This window comes from Dendrobates tinctorius, unplaced genomic scaffold, assembly GCF_039654945.1.
Source record: "Dendrobates tinctorius isolate UK_male_01 unplaced genomic scaffold, ASM3965494v1 ptg000135l, whole genome shotgun sequence".
In the NCBI taxonomy this organism is placed as follows: domain Eukaryota; kingdom Metazoa; phylum Chordata; class Amphibia; order Anura; family Dendrobatidae; genus Dendrobates; species Dendrobates tinctorius.
Genome location: NW_027361803.1, coordinates 1,726,564 through 1,739,775, shown reverse-complemented (window position 1 = coordinate 1,739,775; position 13,212 = coordinate 1,726,564).

Here is a 13,212-nt window from a genome sequence, read left to right as displayed (position 1 = left end):
CTTTGGAGGAAATGGGGTAAGTTTTTATCTCTTAACCGGAAGTGGGGTGGGGGCGGGTCTTGTCTTTCTACAGGACATGGGTGCAGGTCTTTATCTCTCAACATGAAGCAGGGATGGATTTTTATCTTTCTATGTTAAGTGAGGGCAGGTTTTTGTCTCTCTAAAGAAAGTGTGGGTTTTACGTCTCTCCAGGAAGAAGGGGGCAGGAATTTGCCCCTCAATAATAACAGGAGTTGGGCATTGTCCATCTGCAGGAAGTGGAGGTGAGTTTTTGACTCTGTACTAGATAAAGGGGCATGGCATTGTCTCTGCAGGAAATGGAGGTGTGTTTTTGTCTATCTACTGGAAAGGGGGCAGGGCATTGTATCTGTAGGAAGTGGAGGTGGGTTTTTGTCTCTATAAAAGGAGAGGGAGGGGGCATTGTTTCTGCAGGTAACGGAGGTGCATTTTCATCTCTCTACTGGAAAAGGGGGTAGAGCATTTTTCTGCTCCTTCTCTGCATTCTGTTAAACTGCAAACAGACCCGAGGCCATGTTCATACAGTCAGTATTTGGTCAGTATTTTACATCAGTATTTGTAAGCCAAAATCAGGAGTAGAACAATGAGAGGAAAAGTATAATAGAAACACGTCACCACTAGAGTTGAGCGACTTTTGGTTTTTTAGGGTCGCGTTTCGTTTCGTGAAACCCGACTTTTCCAAAAGTCGGGTCGAGCAAGATCGTCCGATTATAGGGAAAAGTCGGGGTCGTCCCGAAACACGAAACCCAATGTAAGTCAATGGGGAATAAAAGTCGGCAGTGAGAGGAGGACAGGAAACACACCTACAGTGCCCATTTGAATGCCAAAAGCATCAATTCTTCTTACTTAAGCTTGTCAACCTTAATTAACTTCATAATACAAGTTACGCACTGAAAAATGGGGGTTATTTGGCTAAAGTTGTGGGGGGGAGGGCTGGCTGCAGGTTTTCATGTGCCCTGGGCGAAAGAGCGCCCCTTTAACACATACCACAACTCATCATGCTCCGATACGGCAGAGAAATAGCGGTATAGTACAATGAAAAATACCTCACTTTTTACATCTCATGACGAGGCCCATCTATTTCTCCATACAGAATCATTGGTCCCATATAATGTTTGAAACAGTATATGATGAGCTCCACATAATGCTACAGTATATGTTGGTCCCCATGGATGAAGCTCCACTGTCTTATGGGCCCAAATAATGCTCCAAACATAATGGGCCCCATTTCTAATGCTCTAGTGTATAATGGGCCCTGTAAATGCTGCTCCAGTGTCTGATGTCACCGTATCCCCGGATAACATGTATGGATAGCGTACACATTCAAAATATATGTCTCAGGAGGCAGGCTCAGATGGTGTCAGGCCCAGTATGGATTGCACGTGATTGCACAAAGGTTAGAAAGGGTACCGTATCCCCAGATAACATGTATGGATAGCGTACACATTCAAAATATATGTCTCAGGAGGCAGGCTCAGATGGTGTCAGGCCCTGTATGGATTGCACGTGATTGCACAAAGGTTAGAAAGGGTACCGTATCCCCAGATAACATGTATGGATAGCGTACACATTCAAAATATATGTCTCAGGAGGCAGGCTCAGATGGTGTCAGGCCCAGTATGGATTGCACGTGATTGCACAAAGGTTAGAAAGGGTACCGTATCCCCAGATAACATGTATGGATAGCGTACACATTCAAAATATATGTCTCAGGAGGCAGGCTCAGATGGTGTCAGGCCCAGTATGGATTGCACGTGATTGCACAAAGGTTAGAAAGGGTACCGTATCCCCGGATAACATGTATGGATAGCGTACACATTCAAAATATATGTCTCAGGAGGCAGGCTCAGACGGTGTTAGGCCCAGTATGGATTGCATGTGATTGCACAAAGGTTAGAAAGGGTACCGTATCCCCAGATAACATGTATGGATAGCGTACACATTCAAAATATATGTCTCAGGAGGCAGGCTCAGATGGTGTCAGGCCCAGCATGGATTGCACGTGATTGCACAAAGGTTAGAAAGGGTACCGTATCCCCAGATAACATGTATGGATAGCGTACACATTCAAAATATATGTCTCAGGAGGCAGGCTCAGACGGTGTTAGGTCCAGTATGGATTGCACGTGATTGCACAAAGGTTAGAAAGGGTACCGTATCCCCAGATAACATGTATGGATAGCGTACACATTCAAAATATATGTCTCAGGAGGCAGGCTCAGACGGTGTCAGGCACAGTATGGATTTGACGGCCCAGATTACACAGCGGAGGAGCAGGGAGAGGTAAAGATTGCAAATGCTGGGGCCCTGCCCAAGCAAGGGGGGCCCACTCGTGGGCGTCGGTACTGGCACTGGGCCCCTCATAGTACAGCGGTGTGTCTGACGGCGGGTGTGCACCACCACCATCAGAGACACTTGATTGCACTATGAGGGACCCTGTGCCAGTGCCCGCGCCCAAGAGTCGGCCTACCCACCTGTCCAGGGCAACGGCACTCGCACGGTGTCGTGCGCTAGGTGGTGACCCCGGCCATGGGGGGGGAGGCAGCACAGTTAGGGAGTTTTAGAAAGTGGCATATGTTGATGTTGGACATTCAGCTGATGCAAAAGGCGAAATGGGTGAAGTCCCAGGAAGAGGTGGACCAAAGCAAGCCATTTTTCTGTCACCCTATGTGTCATCAGGGGAAGGTGGGACAAAATCCTTGGAAACCCATGCATGGTTCATTTTAATGAAGGTTAGATCATCCACATTTTGGGTTGACAGACGGGTCCTTTTTTCTGTCAGGATTGATCCAGCTGCACTGAAGACTCTTTCCGATAGCACACTTGCAGCTGGGCAAGCGAGCTCCTGTAAGGCATATTGGGCCAATTCAGGCCAGGTGTCAATGATGCACTGCTAGTGCTGGGTGGAGGAGCACTTTCTGGCAAATCCACATCCCTCCAGTCACGCACAAACCCTGTACCAGACCTTGCCACGCCAACATTTTCACTTGCCCCACGAGATGCATCCTCCTCCCCTAAGTAATCATCCCCATCATCATCCTCCTCCTCCTCTTCTTCCTCCACCTCGTCCAGGAGAGGTCCCTGAGCAGACAATGGCTGAATGTCATCAAGGATTCCCTCCTCCTCTTCCTCCTCATCAACATTGGCTGCAGACGCCTGCTCCTTAAGGTGCGTCAAAGTTTGCATGAGCAGACGCATAAGTGGGATGCTCATGCTTAGGTTTTCGTCGTCTGCGCTTACCAGCCGTGTGCATTCCTCAAAACACTGAAGGACTTTACAAAGGTCTTTCAGCTTCGACCACTGCACACCTGTCAACTCCATGTCTGCTCTCAAAGTGCCTGGCCGTGTATCCTCCCACAAATGCATTATGGCCTGCCTCTGCTCGCACAGCCGCTCCACCATGTGCAGGGTGGAGTTCCACCTTGTTGCAATGTCGATAATGAGGCGGTGGTTGGGAAGGTGGAGCAATCGCTGCAGCTTCTGCATACGAACGGAGTGTACAGGCGACCGGCGGATGTGCGCGCACAGTCTTCGCACCTTCTGGAGCAGGGCTGTTAACTCTGGATAATTTTTGAGGAAGCACTGCACCACCAGGTTCAAGGTGTGAGCCAAGCAAGGTATGTGGCTGAGTTTTGAAAGGGCTATGGCTGCCACAAAATTACGGCCGTTATCACTAACTACCTTGCCTGCCTCAAGATGTACACTGCCCAGCCATGACTCAGTTTGTCGCTTCAAGTACTCGGCCAGCACCTCGGCGGTGTGTCTGTTGCCCAAACACATCATCTGCAACACAGCCTGCTGACGCTTTCCACTAGCTGCTCGATAGGGGGACACATCGTGTGCAACAGTGGCAGCTGCAGATGGAGTGCTCGTACGACTGCGCTCTGTGGACGAGCTTTCGCTTCTGGAGGAGGAGGAGGAGGAGGAGGAGGAGGGTCGAACGCCTACAGCCAACTGTTTCCTATACCGTGGGCTAGGCAGCACTGTCCCACCACCGCTGTCCCCTGTGGACCCTGCATCCACCACATTAACCCAGTGCGCAGTGATGGACACGTAACGGCCCTGGCCATGCCGACTGGACCATGCATCAGTTGTGAGGTGCACCTTTCCGCTCACTGACTGCTTGAGTGCATGGACAATGCGGTCTTTCACATGATGGTGGAGGGCTGGGATGGCTTTGCGAGAGAAGAAGTGGCGACTGGGTAGGTCATAGCGTGGTACTGCATAGGCCATGAGTTCGCGGAAAGCTGTGCTTTCCACCAACCGAAAGGGCATCATCTCAAACGAGATTAGTTTGGCAATGTGGGCGTTCAAACCCAGTGTACGCGGATGAGAGACTGAGTAATTTCTTGACCTATTCATAGTGTCTGGGAGGGTGAGCTGGACTTGAGAGCTGCATATGGTGGAAGTAGCGGTGGACAGGGCGGACTGAGAGAGGGTTGATGATGGTGATGGAGTTGGTGTTCTTTCTGATGGCCTAGAATCAGTCTTTCGTTGATATAACAGTGGGATTCCCTGACTGCTGTGGCCTTGCAACGACACCTCAACATTTGCTGCTGTGCTAACCGGTGGGCTTACAGTGGGGGAAACAATGTAGCGTTGCTGACTACCTTCGTTGTGATCAGTTGCACATGTGGCACTTGAGGTTTGGTGTTGTGTCCACGCTTGCAAGTGCATGCTGGTTAAATGTCTAAGCATGCAACTGGTATTCAAATTTTTCAGATTTTTCCCTCGGCTAAAGGTCTTTGCGCACTTCTTACAGATAACCTTGGCCTGATCATGAGGATTTTGGTCAAAAAAGTGCCACACTGCACTCTTCCTACTTTGGCAGACATTTTGCGGCCTAGCACGCTGTGATCTTTTGACCCTCTGGACAAGCTGTCCAGCAACTCTTTTGATGTTTGGAACCTGTCTTTGGAGTGCTACGGGCCTGCCAGATAACAGCTGTCGCGATGTCGATGTCTGCTGTGGATGCTCCTCATCTGAGCTATTGGAAGCAGCACCCTCTTCCCCCAATGGATGCCAATCTGGGTCAACAACTGGGTCATCCATCACCTCCTCTTCTATGTCATGTGCACCTTCCTCTGTGTCACCGTGTATGGTGGTATAGTGTGCGGGAAGGGGCACCTGAGTCTCATCAGGGTCAGAATCTGGCTCTGTACACTGCGAGGACAATGTAGTGCTCTGAGTGAATGTACCAGCAGAATCATCCATCAGCGGCTGTGCATCAGTGCACTCCATGTCAGATTCATCTTGGCCTGGGTAATTCACCATTTGACTTGATAATCCAGGCATGGTATGTGAAAACAGCTCCATGGAGTAATCAGTAGTATGGCCTGCGTCATCCTTCAATCTTGGTTGGGGTGAAGGACACAAGGAAAGGTGTGGTTCATGAACATGAGCCTCCAATGACGACTCAGTGCTTTTACTTTTTACAACTGAAGAAGAGGAGGCGATAGAGCTGGAGGCTGAGTCAGCAATGTAAGACAAAACTTTTTCCTGATGCTCTGCCTTTAAAAGCGGTTTGCCAACTCCTAGAAAACTAAGCGTTCGAGGCCTTATGTAGCCAGACGATGACGCAGGCTCAACACCTCCTGCATTCGGTCCTATTTTGCTCTTGCCACTACCATCAGATCCACCACCAACACCATCATTACCAGCTGCCAACCCCCGCCCAATTCCACGGCCTCTTCCACCAGCCTTCCTCATTTTTGGTAGAAATGTAGACAAAATCCAACAAACTATATAGTAATGTAAAACAAGGTACAAGGTGTCTATAGGACAGGGGAGATTTTGAATTTCTGCAGACACTTGTGGACACTGGACACTTTTGGATTGTGTGAGGCCCAATGAATATCTGAGGGCTATGTGACAGGCTCGATGGCACAGCTGTGACCAAAGTGACGAGAGGATAAGGGAGATTTTGAATCTCTGCACACACTTTTGGACACTGGACACTTGTGGATTGTGTGAGGCCCAATGAATATCTGAGCGCTATGTGACAGGCTCGATGGCACAGCTGTGACCAAAGTGACGAGAGGATAAGGGAGATTTTGAATCTCTGCACACACTTTTGGACACTGGACACTTGTGGATTGTGTGAGGCCCAATGAATATCTGAGCGCTATGTGACAGGCTCGATGGCACAGCTGTGACCAAAGTGACGAGAGGATAAGGGAGATTTTGAATCTCTGCACACACTTTTGGACACTGGACACTTGTGGATTGTGTGAGGCCCAATGAATATCTGAGCGCTATGTGACAGGCTCGATGGCACAGCTGTGACCAAAGTGACGAGAGGATAAGGGAGATTTTGAATCTCTGCACACACTTTTGGACACTGGACACTTGTGGATTGTGTGAGGCCCAATGAATATCTGAGCGCTATGTGACAGGCTCGATGGCACAGCTGTGACCAAAGTGACGAGAGGATAAGGGAGATTTTGAATCTCTGCACACACTTTTGGACACTGGACACTTGTGGATTGTGTGAGGCCCAATGAATATCTGAGCGCTATGTGACAGGCTCAATGGCACAGCTGTGACCAAAGTGACGAGAGGATAAGGGAGATTTTGAATCTCTGCACACACTTTTGGACACTGGACACTTGTGGATTGTGTGAGGCCCAATGAATACCTGAGCGCTATGTGACAGGCTCGATGGCACAGCTGTGACCAAAGTGACGAGAGGATAAGGGAGATTTTGAATCTCTGCACACACTTTTGGACACTGGACACTTGTGGATTGTGTGAGGCCCAATGAATATCTGAGCGCTATGTGACAGGCTCGATGGCACAGCTGTGACCAAAGTGACGAGAGGATAAGGGAGATTTTGAATCTCTGCACACACTTTTGGACACTGGACACTTGTGGATTGTGTGAGGCCCAATGAATATCTGAGCGCTATGTGACAGGCTCGATGGCACAGCTGTGACCAAAGTGACGAGAGGATAAGGGAGATTTTGAATCTCTGCACACACTTTTGGACACTGGACACTTGTGGATTGTGTGAGGCCCAATGAATATCTGAGCGCTATGTGACAGGCTCGATGGCACAGCTGTGACCAAAGTGACTACAGGATAAGGGAGATTGGATTGCTTTTAAAAAAGCAGTTTGCGGAGCAGTGGGTAAACAGCAATGCCAGCCTGTCAGGAAGCCTTAAAAGGCAGCCCAACAACCAACACCACTGATACACCACAATATAGCCTCCCCTTGCACTGCACACACAGTGACTGGTGTGTTGTGCAGGCCAAATTGCTAGCAGCAGAAGCAGTTTTTTTTTCTTCTCAGCAGGACAAAAAAAAAAAATTGGGATTGCTTTTAAAAAAGCAGTTTGCGGAGCAGTGGGTAAACAGCAATGCCAGCCTGTCAGGAAGCCTTAAAAGGTAGCCCAACAACCAACACCACTGATACACCACAATATAGCCTCCCCTTGCACTGCACACACAGTGACTTGTGTGTTGTGCAGGCCAAATCGCTAGCAGCAGAAGCAGTTTTTTTGTCTTCTTCCCTGCCTAACGCTCTCCCTACAGAATCAGCAGCAACCTCTCCCTATACTGAGATCAGCAGAAGTAAGATGGCGGTCGGCGTGCACGCCCTTTTATACCCCCTGTGACGCCCACCAAAGCAAGCCAATCACTTGCATGCCCTTCTGAAAGATGGTGGTGACCCCTGCCTATGTTATCACATTGCCCACAGTGTCCGTGGATCCTGATTGGCTGTAAAAGAGCGCAAAACAAACTTTTGAAACGCGACTTTGGCGCGTAAGTCGCCGACCTCGTGGCCGACCTCATCCTAGGGTCGGGTTTCGTTTCATGAAACCCGACTTTGACAAAAGCCGGTGACTTTTGAAATTTTTCGACCCGTTTCGCTCAACTCTAGTCACCACTTCTGTATTTATCACCCACTCCTGATTTTGGCTTACAAATACTGATGTGAAATACTGACCAAACACTGACCGTGTGAACTTGGCCTTACTAAGAGGCAAGCTTAAAATTCAGGTGAGGCTAGCCACTGATCATTGTCAGGAATAATACATGCTGGAAAGTGAGGGAAAAAAGTTCCAGCACTTACAATGCTGGCAAAATGCTGAGGAAAAGAAATCACCCACTCAAAAGGAATAGACAGATTACAGAGTTTGAGAATTGGAACAGTTCCCAGATGTATTAAACTAGGATATAAATTAAAAATAATTATAGCTTGTTGTGTGGGATGAGTAGAGTAAGGCCAGGATTTTCTATAGGTTTTGTGGGAATGCATTAAATTCATGTGTTAAGTAAAACCTGTTACGCTGCGGACGCAGGTGACGAGAGTGGACCCACTGGGCCGTGACGCCGAGCCCTGCCCGAGCGAGCGCACCAAGTGGACCGACCCCTATACAGGGACCGTTAGGGAACAGACTCGGGAAGTTCTAGCGCCACGGCAGCCAGGACCAGGGGTCGGCTCAGGAGGGTGAACAGATGATGAGGAACAGAGGAAGATCCGGAGAGGAACCAGGATGACCAGGGTCCAGAGGCTGAGGAAGAAGGAGAAGGACGGAGGAGGATGGCGGGGGTCCAGGAAGAGGCGAACTGAAAAGGGAAGGAGACACAGGGGTTAGCAGGAGGCACGGACCGGAGAGTCAGAGGAACACTGGGGACACAGGCGGAAGACACAGGGGTTAGCAGGAGGCACAAGACACAAGGGGTTAACTAGTGCGCAGCTTGCAAGGGACTAGCAGCAGAGAGCGCGGCCTAGACAACCGAGAGGTAACTCAATAGCAGGCGCCTCCACTAAGGGAGGGTGGCCTGAAATACCTGGCGGTGGCCTCTGATAGGTCGGGAGGCCGGTCCGGGTCAGGTCACGCCAGACAGGTGGCTGCCGGCAGAGGCGTGCGGCTTATCCCTCCGGCGCGTGCGCAGAGGCACAGTGCGCGCGGCCGAGGGAAGTGGAGGAGAGCGTCGGGATGTCGGCCGCCGGAAAGCGAGGGGAGCGGAGGCGCGCGTGCAGGACGCGTCAGAGGAGCGAGTCGGGGCAGAAGCAGGAGCGGTGAGTATGGCAGCGGGAGCGGCGAAACGGGGAGCGGTGCTAACAAAACCTTTTATATTGCAGAAAAATCCTGAGGAAAAATTTACAAAAAATTTTATAAATAAGCAAAGTAATAGGGCTTTTGATACAGTTTTTCTAATAAGTGGCACATATATAACCATACAAGTAGATATGCCCTTTATACCTAAATGCTCATACCCAATTAATGCAATAAAAATTCAAATAATACTGGCATACAATACACTTACAATACAACCAAATGACACCAACACACAATGGATTGTAATATTAGAATACAAGGGGTCAATGATTTAGGGCAGTGAAAGGATTTATGGTAATTCACAAATGATTTAGTGTTTTCTGAAAGAAAAGAAGTAACTGAGATGACTAGTCAATTGAGTGTCCGTGACCTTATTTCCTTGCCCGGCTCTGCTTCACTGAAAGGTCTCCTATGTGTGTAGAAGATAGGGTGAAGCTGGCTAAAAATATCTAGTCAGCTTAGTCACCTCATGGACAGTTCAAAGTATGTCCTCTCTTAACTGCTAAAGACATGATTATTAGTAATCATGGTGTCTGTCTTTGAGTCATGCTGCTCGTCGGCTGGGCAGCACCAGTCACCTAACAGGTTCCATATAAAAAAGTAAATTGTTGATTGATCACGTTGGCGATCTGTAGCCTGATTAGAGATGCAAATATGTTGTTTGAATTGAATGACTTTCAGCTACAGACCTTAAGACTCAATTAATCAAGTTATCTGCCTGTTACGCCGGTGACTTGCACAGGTGGAAAGTGCCATTGTAGTCACTGCAGTCGCCACTCTGCTCTCCCCAGTCATGAACTATCTCACTGAGCTGCCTCTTGCTTCATTTCCAGCACTACTGCATCCTCCTGCTGCTGGTAAGTCTCCCCCTGGCTATAGAGAGGCACGGACACTTTCTGCAGGTATTTAACCCCATTGCGTCCTGAGGAAGTGAGATCCTCTGCCCTATACCCAAGTAGCAGGGGTTTATTAGGCTGTTCCTCCCTTTACTGGTCACTTGACCTAAGGTTCGAGTTCAGTTTCTGTCCAGATTCCTTTAAGGTACTTTATTTTATTGTCTCTCCTGTTTTCTAACCAGGTTTGCCTTCTCGTTTATTCTGACCTGCTGACCTCTTTGCTCCTGACCTTGGCTATGTATATTGAACCCGTGCTACCTACCCTGACCTCAGATTGTCTGACCACATCTTTGCCTCCATCCACCTGTAGCTAGTACCATCCAGTCAGTATCTGGTGACTACCAGTGGCAAAGGCTATCCTCCACATCAAAGCCTCTAAACAATACCTGGTGTTCATGAATATGCCCCACCAAGGTAAGCCTGGCCCACACTCACCAATATTACACTACCGTTCATTGGTATCAATCGCGCTTGTTCATGTTAGTGAAAGGAGCTGATGGTCACCACATGTAATCTAAATTTACTTATTTGGATGTCCAAAAAAAATGTTTAGTCCACGCTAGCGTGATGTTTCAGTGTCCCTCTCCCGGATAAATAGTTGCAATCACAGAAAGTGGTGCCCCTCTTTCTACCAAAGAAACAATGGAGAAAAGAGGAAATAAGTCAGTCAGCAATTAGACATTGAGAATATCTTGGCTAGGAATATTAAAAAAAACTTAACTTCAAAATGTTCTGTAGGTGAAGCTCTCGATTTGCCTTTGGGTGTTGAGAAATACCAGTCAGTGAAAATACTCTCAGCTCTTTTTAAAACACTTCCTGGATCTTGTTTGCTGGTAGTTATTGCATTCCTCCATGTTTAACATGTGATCTCTTGACCTTCTGTATTTCCACCCAGTTTGGCCCTGACCCTGCTCTAATTTCATCCGATAGTACTTTCTTTTACTGTTGACTACTGTGTTCATCTCTGACTTTTCTCAGTCTGTCTCTCACTTGTTAATTAAGCTTTAGTCTACTACTTTTATACTGTCTATGTCTGGGGTTGACTATATTTCACGCTATTACACAAACAACCACTTACTCCAATACGTATCCTTTGCCTTGGTCTTTGGATACATTTTTAAGAGTCACAACAGTTTGAGAACTCTGGAAAATATTGACTGTTTACTTGCATTTTGGAACAGGCGCAGGATTTTTCGTTAAACATCACTTGTGACCTGACTAGAGAAAAAGAAAATCACAAAATCATATTCTTCAAAAACTGACCTGACTAGAGAAAAAGAAAATCATATTCTTCAAAAACTACACAAAAAAACAGATTTGCCAGAATCCAAAATTTTTTGTGATTTGACTCCTACGAACCCAGCCAGCTACCATTTTGCTGAATTTTTTTCATGCTAGAAAGGTATCAAATAGTATTAAATTATTATACACAGATGTCCTAGGTCCATCCATCACCTGTCCTTTTGCCACAAATTTCCACCCGGTCCAGTCTTCTGATCCTCCGTTGTTTTGTCTTTTGGGTCTCCCAGTGCTGAATAAGCCTTTCACAGTCACTTTGAGAGCAACGCAGACAGCATTCCCTGTGACTACTTGAGGTCTAGTCACTGAATTGAAGACTAGAGAATATAAGTTGTCAAGACTAGAGATGAGCGAATTTGTTTGGATTCCGTTCCGAATACGATCAGACTCAAATATTGTTTTTGCAATATTCGACAAACACAGCTTAACATCAGTAGAGTCAATGGGAGTATAAATTACCAAATATGCTTGGAACCGATCATAAGACATATATTTGGCCCGAATAGTGTTCGAATATGGCCCGAATTTGTCAATATCAGATTCGGGGCCAAAATGCGAACAAATTCGCTCATCTCTACTCAAGACCAGAAGCTGAAAAATGCAAACCAAAGAGAGACCGATGATGAGTTGCAGGATTACATTTCAACGCCTTCCCTCAGTTATTTATTTTACCTTGGGATCTGTAGAGACGTAAACATCTCTTCCGGAAACTTTTGTTTCATAAGAAATCAATTAGTCGGGAATCGAATTATTCAGACAAATCAAATGCAAATGGAATTAATAAAATACGCTCATTTCTACACCTGAACACTTAAACAACAGAATATAACTCCAAGTAAATCAAACTTCTGTGAAATCAAACTGTCCACTTAGGAAGCAACACTGATTGACAATCAATTTCACATGCTGTTGTGCAAATGGAATAGACAACAGATGGAAATTATTGGCAATTATCAAGACACACTCAATAAAAGAGTGGTTCTGCAGGTGGGGACCACAGACCACATCTCAGTACCAATGCTTTCTGGCTGATGTTTTGGTCACTTTTGAATGTTGATTGTGCTTTCACACTCGTGGGTAGCATGAGATGGACTCTACAACCCACACAAGTGGCTCAGGTAGTGCAGCTCATCCAGGATGGCACATCAATGCGAGCTGTGGCAAGAAGGTTTGCTGTGTCTGTCAGCGTAGTGTCCAGAGGATGGAGGCACTACCAGGAGACAGGCCAGTACACCAGGAGACGTGGAGGGGCCGTAGGAGGGCAACAACCCAGCAACAGGACCGCTACCTCCGCCTTTGTGCAAGTTGGAACAGGAGGAGCACTGCCAAAGCCCTGCAAAATGACCTCCAGCAGGCCACAAATGTGCATGTGTCTGCACAAACGGTTAGAAACCGACTCCATGAGGATGGTATGAGTGACCGACGTCCACAAATAGGGGTTGTGCTCACAGCCCAACACCATACAGGAAAATTGGCATTTGCCAGAGAACACAGTGTTTGGCAGATTTGACATTGACGCCCTGTGCTCTTCACAGATGAGAACGGGTTCAAACTGAGCACTTGTGATAGATATGACAGAGTCTGGAGACACCGCGGAGAATGTTCTGCTGCCTGCAACATCGTCCAGCATGACTGGTTTGGCAGTGGGTCAGTAATGGTGTGAGGAGGCATTTCTTTGAAGAGCACCACAGCCCTCCATGTGCTAGCCAGAGGTACCCTAGCTGCTTTAGGTACCAGGATGAGATCCTCAGACCCATTTTGAAACCACATGCAGGTGCACTGGGCTCTGGGTTCCTTCTGATGCATGACAATGCTAAACCTCATGTGGCTGAAGTGTTTCAGCAGTTCCTGCATGATGAAGGCATTGATGCTATGGACTGGCCTGCCCTTTCCCCAGACCTGAATCCAATTGAGCACATCTGGGACATCA